Source organism: Suricata suricatta, chromosome 14 (genome assembly GCF_006229205.1).
Source record: "Suricata suricatta isolate VVHF042 chromosome 14, meerkat_22Aug2017_6uvM2_HiC, whole genome shotgun sequence".
NCBI classification, from domain to species: Eukaryota; Metazoa; Chordata; class Mammalia; order Carnivora; family Herpestidae; genus Suricata; species Suricata suricatta.
Genome location: NC_043713.1, coordinates 88,516,519 through 88,524,192, shown reverse-complemented (window position 1 = coordinate 88,524,192; position 7,674 = coordinate 88,516,519). Strand labels below are relative to the sequence as shown.

The 7,674-nt window shown below is 55.7% G+C and overlaps 1 long non-coding RNA gene across 1 annotated transcript in view; it reads left to right on the top strand.

The window, feature by feature from the left end:
- LOC115277605 overlaps window positions 1–1,631 on the top strand; it is a 2,426-nt gene extending 795 nt beyond the window's left edge. The window contains exons 2-3 of the long non-coding RNA XR_003902432.1: window positions 1,094–1,236; window positions 1,463–1,631. This is a non-coding gene — a long non-coding RNA (uncharacterized LOC115277605). The remainder of the gene's footprint in view (window positions 1–1,093; window positions 1,237–1,462) is intronic.
- Window positions 1,632–7,674: the final 6,043 nt, after the last annotated feature.

Below are 7,674 nucleotides of genomic sequence, written 5' to 3'. Positions count from 1 at the left end.
AGCGCGGGCAGCTAAGGCGGATCTCTCCCCGGCTCGGACTCTGGCTCGGATTCGGGCTCCGGCACGGACTCCAGCGAGGAAACAAAAGAGCCGCGGCCGCCGGGCCTCTGAGCCTGAGACGCCGGCGCAGGCGCAGTGGGTGCCGAGAGGCGGGACACGGGGCGGGGCCTGGCGGGGCGGCCGCGTTCAGTGGGCGGTGGGATGAGGGCGAAGCAGGGATCTGTGGGGGCGGAGCCTGGCGGGGCGGCCGCGCTCAGTGGGCGGTGGGGCGGGGCGGAGCCCTTGGGGGCGGGGCCTGAGCGGGGACGGGGCGGAGCCAGCCCTGGACTCTTCCCCTGGGATTGCAGTAGGGAACGGGGGAGGAGAAGGGGGACCAAGCCCTCGCTGTCTCGTCTGCTGCCCCCTCTCTGCATCGACGCGTTAATAGCTGGACGTGCCTGGTGTAGCCCCGGGCTAGGAGCTGCACTGAGTAAATTCTTAGAGGGTCACCTGGCCAGTTCAGTCTGGAGAGCCTGGGACTCTTGCTCTCAGGTTCGTGAGTTCAAGCACCATGTTGGACATAGAGCTTGAAGAATAATAATAAAAATAAAATAAAAATAGGAAGAAAAAGAGACAAATTTTTAGAAAGAGAAGGGCTGCTTTATAGGTGATGCATTTTAAATCGCATTAGGTCATGACAAATTGTCTGCCAAATTGAACCAAAACACAGGAAATCAGAGGGAAAGTTCAGATAAATCCTTTCGTGAGGATAATACAAAGCAGATTCTCAGACACAGCGTTAACTATATATGTGCTCAGGTGTAAAGCACTCCGAAGTTTATATATAATTAACATGCAAAACGTACAAAACTGGGCTATTAGTTGTCATTTTAGAAAATCACTGGAGGGAGTGTATACCAGACCTCCGTGTGTGAACACCGCATGTACGTACGCACCTGTATACACCGCGTCGTGCTAGGTTGTATATACATGTGTGATATACAGTGTAGTGGTTAAGCCATGGCTGATCGTGAGCCAGCCTTTCCATATATTAACTCATTTATTTCTTACAAGGATTCCATGAGGTGCTTACTATTATATCACCATTTTACAGACAAGAAAATTGAGGCCCAGGGAAATTAGATGACGTGTCCAAAGTCACTAAGCAAGCAGAGCAAAGAGCCAGATTCTCACACAGGAAATTGTTAACAGTGGCTGCTTCAGGAAGACTCAAAGTGAAGAGGGAGCATAAGGCAGGTGAGGACCAAGCCCAGCTGACAATGCCCCTCCCCTCCCCCTCAAGTGGGCTGTTTGTGACATTCCTGGGGCACTCCTGGCTGCCCAAGAGCAAAGGAAAGGACAGAAAACAAATGGTTAAACTGATAGAGTCTCAATTTACAAACATCTTAGTAAAATCAGGAGAAAAGGGTAATCTTATCAATACCAGGAACTCCCTACCGTCTTATCGCTAATGCTTTCTTAGACAGAAAACGACCTGCCCTTGACAACAGCCAGCCCTCCGGTTACCTGTGAATCTTCTTTAGCGTATGGAAATCCCTTTAAGAAACTTCCCCTTGACTTTACCTCCCCCAGCTTCATAGTGTGTCACCCCTCACAAGCCCAGGGCAGCTCTTTCTGACCTTGGGTCCTGTCCCTGAGCTTTCTTTTTTTTTCTTTTTTTTCTTTTTTTTCCTGAGCTTTAATAAAATCACCTGTTTGCACCAAAGACGTCACAAGAATTCTTTCTTGGCCTTCGACTTTGAACCCCACCGATACCCCAAAAACCTCATCAAAAGTACTGTGTACCTTGAGTACTGGTGTGAATTCTTTTTTTTTTATTTGATTTTGATTTGAGAGAGAGAGAGAGAGAGAGAGAGAGAGAGAGCAAGCAGAGGCTGAGCAGGGGAAGGGCAGAGAGAGAGAATCCCAAGCAGGTTCCGCACTGTCAGTGCAGAGCCGGACTCTGGGCTCGAACTCACGAACAAGTTGATCATGACCTGTGCCAAAATCAAGAGTCAAATGCTTAACTGACTGGGCCACCCAGGTGCCTCTAGTGTGAATTATTCTTTTTTTTTATATTTATTTTTGAGAGAGACAGAGTATGAGTGGGAAGGGGCAGAGAGAGAGGGAGATTCAGAATCCAAAGCAGGCTCGTCTCTGAGCTGTCAGCACAGAGACCAATGTGGGGCTTGAACTCACGGAGCGTGAAATCATGACCTGAGCCGAAACCAGATGCTTAACTGGCTGAGCCACCCAGGCATCACAGGGTGAGAAGTGTTCTAATGCTCAAGTAGTACTTTTGTAAATGCAGAGCACGCCCCCCCTCCCTCGCTGCCCTCAGCCTGCAGTGGCCCTGGGTGGCTGCAGCAGCCTGTGGGGGGTCCCAGCGGGCACCCCCCCTGCTGCCTTCACAGGGCCACCAGCCTCTATTCTTCCTGCTCCTCTGGAAAGAATCCCACTCAGCATCTCCTGGAAACCCCTGGCCTGCTCCCAGGCCCTTCTCCAGGCCCCAGGACACACCGGCCCCTGGCCTTGGACACTGGCCAGAGGCCACCAGAGCCGGGAGGGACAGGGGGTCTCCTGGCCAAGCACCTCGTTTTTCAGTCTGAGGTCAGCCACAGCACCCCTGAGGTCACTTTCCATCCCCTCCGCTGTCCAAGACCAACTGTGTTTGCCCAGGCCCCAGAGCTGCCACGCAGAGGAGCCCACCTTCAGGAGTGGGTGGGGATGGGGAGATTCGAAGGGTGATAATTGCACAACAGGTCATGAAATTGCAACCGAGGAAAGTGTGAAGAACTCGCAGCACAGAGGGTGGGGGCACAGGGTGGCCGGAGGGGCTAGTCCCCAGGACAGGAGCCCAGCCCGCCCTGGGAAAGAGATCTTCACCCTCAGCTCCAGGGAGGATAGTGAAGTTAGGGGTTGGCTGGGGGAGGGGGCGGGGGAGGGGGGGGTAGGGTTTGCAATCTGAACAGGTTACTGGCCCCCCCCCCCCCCCCGTGAGGCCCCCCAAGGCACCCAGTTCCCGCCCCCTCGGACACCGCTGGTCACCCTCCAGGTTCCCGCCCTTCTCTCTTAGTCTGCTTATAACCTCATTGCGCACGTTCCTCATCTGCGGATCTGTACGCACTACACTCGGTCGTGACCTCCAGACCGGTGCTCGCATGTTCCCAGCTGAGGGCCTGCGAGCGGGCGCCCCGACCCTCTGCCCGGTGTCAGGGCTGCTATACAAGTGTCTTTGTGGCTCCGTAGTGCCACGTTTTTGGCGTTCCGTGCGGGAGGCGTCGGCCTGGCCGCTGGCGGCTCCGTGGTACTAGGTCAACAACAGTGTTAGGCACGGGTGTTTATTTATTTATTTATTTTTAATGTTTATTTATTTCTAAGAGAGACAGAGTGTGAGTGGGGGAGGGGCAGAAAGAGAAGGAGACACAGAATCCGAAGCAGCTCCAGGCTCAGAGCTGTCAGCACAGAGCCCGACGCGGGGCTCGAACCCACGACCTGTGAGATCATGACCTGAGCCGAAGCCAGACGCTCAACCGACTGAGCCCCCAGGCGCCCCTAAACACGGGTGTTTAAACAGAAACGTGTGAAACACAGATTGTGTATCGAACAGGTACGAAGATATTGTGTCCCAAGGCGGGCAGGGACCTCGCCTGTGTCTCCCGTTCACAGGTGTCAGGAGCACGGGCACCCCAAACGAGAACCAGCTGGGCTGTGTGTGGGCCACACTCTTCAGAGGAGGTAGCTCTCGCGGCCATGGCGCCTCTCGGACGGGGGTCTGATCCCTATTCTCACCCACCTGAGGGAGGAGAAATTGGGGGCCAGAGCAGCAAAGTGACTCACTCCAACATCACACAGCCACGCGGCTGCTGCAGGGTTTAAACCCGCACCCTCTCACTCCTGCATCTCGCCCTTCTCCAAGGCAGGGTCTGAGTTTTGTCCATCTCCGCCCTCCAGTGTTTGGCCCAAGACCCAGCAAACAGTAAGGAGACTTTATTTTTTTATTTTATTTTTTAAGTTGATTTATTTATTTTGAGAGAGAGGGAGAGGGAGGGGCAGAGAGAGCAGGAGACATAATCCCAAGCAAGCTTCACACTGTCAGCACAGAGCCCAATGCAGGACTTGAACTCGCAAACCATAAGATCATGATCTGAGCCGAAATCAGAAGCTTAACAGACTGTCATCCAGGTGCCTCGGTCCATGAAAAAAAAAAAGTTAAAAAAATTTTTTTTAATTTTTTAAATGTTTTTTATTTATTTTTGAGAGACAGAGAGAGACAGCGCAAGTGGGGGAGGGTCACAGAGAGAGGGAGGCGCAGAATCCGAAGCAGCTCCAGGCTCTGAGCTGTCAGCAGAGCCCGACGCGGGGCTCGAACCCACGAATCGTGAAATCATGACCTGAGCCGAAGCCGGACACTCAACCGACTGAGCCACCCAGGCGCCCCTAAACGTGGGGCCCCAAATGGCTGTCCTTTCAAAGGGCCTGGAGGTGCTGCCCCGGAGCCTAGAGCTGGGGGGGCTGTGATCAGTCAGCACGTCTGTCACAGACGCTGCAGCGTGCAGTGATCTGTGGGCCTTAAAACAGACAGAGGAAGTCCCCATTCTCGTGTCACTGTCACTTCCCACGTGGCAAATGTAGTTTTCAAAAAGTTAAAAACTCTCCTGGAAATAGAGGCAAAAACAGGGGCTGGAAGTGTGTCTCCTCGGAGGAAGGAACCAGCAGGACGGTGGAGACGGCGCCAGCTGGATCTGAGGAAGGGGACCGCAGGGGCGTTAGACCGGGCTGGTCGGTCACAGGGCAAACCCTTAGTCCGTGAGTGTCTTCTCCACCTCAGAGCCGACGGAAACCCGCAAGTTTGCACGGAGATAACATCACAGACCCGGAGCCTTCATTCAATGGTCAACGGAACTGTAAAAACATGCACAGAACCCCGTAGCAAGGGCCCCCGAACTCACGTGTAGGAGGCCACCGGCCCTCCTAGTGGTTCAGTCTTCTTCCCTCCTCCCTCGCTCCCTCCCTCCCTTCCTTCTTTCCTTCCGTCCTTCTTTTCTAATTATTGTGGTAAAATAAATGTAACTTGAGGGGCGCCTGGGTGGCTCAGTCAGTTAAGCATCTGACTACGGCTCAGGTCATGATCTCAGGGCTCATGAGTTCGAGCCCCGTGTCAGGCTCTGTGCTGACAGCTCAGAGCCTGACGCCGGCTTCCGACTCTGTGTCTCCCTCTCTCTCTGTCCCTCCACTGCTCATGCTCTGTCTCTCTCTGTCTCTCAAAAATAAACAAAAAAAATAATAAATAAATGTAACTTGATAAATGACATCTTAGCCATTTTTAAGTGTCTAGTTCAGGGGCACCAAGCACCCCACCCTGCCCTGCCGCGGCCACCGTCCACCTCTAGCACCTTCTCGTCTCCCAGACTGGCGCCCTCTTCACTCCACGCTGACCGCGCCCGGCCCCGCGCCCACCATCCACCTCTGTCTGCTCTACGGCCTCAGGTAGTGGAGTTGCACTGTGTGTCTTTCCGTGACGGCTCCTGTCCGTTCGCAGCGTGTCCTCCAGGTTCACCCGTGTCAGAATCTCCATTTTTTAAAAATAATTTATTTCCGTGCCCAATGTGGGGATTGAAATAGCCAGGTCCCCCAGAATTTCTTTCTCTTTTCAAGGCTGAAGAGTGCTGCATTATGGGGTGGACCACGTGTTGACTGTCCGTTGTCCTTTCAGCATCCATGGACCCTGGGGCTTCTTCCACATTTTGGCTGTTGTGAACCCTGGGTTACAAATATCTCCTCACGCTCCCGACTCCTTGGGGCCCATACGCAGACGTGGGGTTGCTGGATCACAGGCTGGTTCTATTTTCAATCCATTCAGGGGCCCCCACCCCATCTTCCACAGAGGCTGCCCCAGTTCGCACCCCCGCCGACCGCGCACGGGGCTCCCCTCGCTCCACGTCCTCACCAACACTTGTTATTTTTTGATTTCCTAAAAATAGACGCCCAAGTGGGTGTGAAGCGGTTTCTGGCCGCGGTGTTGATTTGCATTTCCCTAATGACGAGCATCTTCTCCTGCGGGTGTTAGGCACCTGCTCGTCTTCTCCGGAAAGACGGCTGTCCAAGTCCTCTGGCCAGTTAGTGTCGTTTGAGGTCTTCACATTATCTAGACCCAAGCCGGCCACGTCCTCTCGTGTGGACTGCCTGCGGCAGGTGCAGGGCCGTGCGGTGGCAAAGCCGTGTTCGCCGCCTGGCCCTTTGCAGAAGCCGTAGGCCGACCCTGGCTGGGACCCACTAAGTAGTCCCCGATGGGCCTGGTAAGTGACACCACGGTGGGGCAGGAGAGGGCACACCCCAGTCCCCAGTCCGTCCTCGCCAGGAGTTCCACGGGGCTCCTGTCCCTGTCACCCGGCCCACAACGCCCCTGCTCCTCAGACCCGGCTGACACCTGGCCGGCAGGGAGGTGGGTCTGGTGGCAGCTTCCGACCCCCACCCGGCTCCTGAGGTGGGTCCCCTCCGGGCGCTGGGCATTCCGGTTACCTCCTTGGAAAGTGGGCGAGGCCCCAATGAAACTAAGTAGAGCAATGGAGCTGAGCCACCTTCTCCTGGAAGAGTCTTCCAGACTGACAGGGCACCTCCCTGTCCCCAAGTCCCAAGCTGACTCCAGCCGGCCAGCGCTCAGGCTGGAAAGGTCTCTGTCTTCCTCCCGGGGAGCCTGCAAAGCTTCCCAGGGCACAGGCTTGACCTCAGGCCTTCGGACGTTGTTTAAGCAAAGGAAGGGCCCCCCCCCCTAACCCCACCGCCCCCTAACCCCACCCCTGCCTTTGCTCCGGTTCTCAAGCGCTGGGAGGGGGTGGGCCGGGACTAAGCCTCCCGGCTCCCTGAAGGTGGGGAAGGTGACAGCCTGAGGGCTCCTAAGAGGCTCCTGGCCCTCCCCCAGGCCTGGCGTGCCAGCCCCTGCCAGCCCCGGCCCAGAGGGAAGGGCAACACCTCTGTCCCTCTAGGCTGAGAATCCTGGTAGTTTTATAACTCAAAACAGGAACTTCCCCGACAACGCCGAAACCCCGTCCCCGAGGTACCTACACGGGGTCCTGGGCGGAAACGTTCCCCACAGCTAACAGCCCAGCGCTGGGAACGCATGACCATCACCAGGAGAAGAGAATGTTCTCCGCAGCCAGAAGACCTAGACCGAGGTCGCGTCCTGCACCGACATGCACGAGCGCTCTCCGCAGCCCGACCCAGAGACCCCGACGGCCCAGCGTCCCCTGGCGGGGACGTCACCGCAACCACCGGTGGGGGGGCCAATCCCTGCTCTGGGGGGAGGGACCCCTGGGAAAGGGATGGATGTGCCCTGTGGGGACTGGGGTCGTGCTGGGCACATGGCTTCAAAACGCACTGAAATGTTTTCGTTTCGTGGCGAATGAGGGGCGCCCGAGTGGCTCAGGGAGCTCAGCCCGTTTTGGCTCAGGTCGTGACCCCCCACGGTTTGTAGGAGCCCCATGCGGGGCTCTGCTGACATCGAGGATCCTGGTTGGGATTCTTTCTCTCTCCCTCTCTCGCTCCTCCCCTGCTCACTCTCTCTTCTCTCAAAAATAAACATTAATTTTTTTTAAATCATGGATCTGAGTTATACCCCATGAAGTTCATTATAAAGGGAAGCACTGACACGTGTGGCCCCTGGGAAGTGAGAAGCCAGATCCCAAAGGCCACATC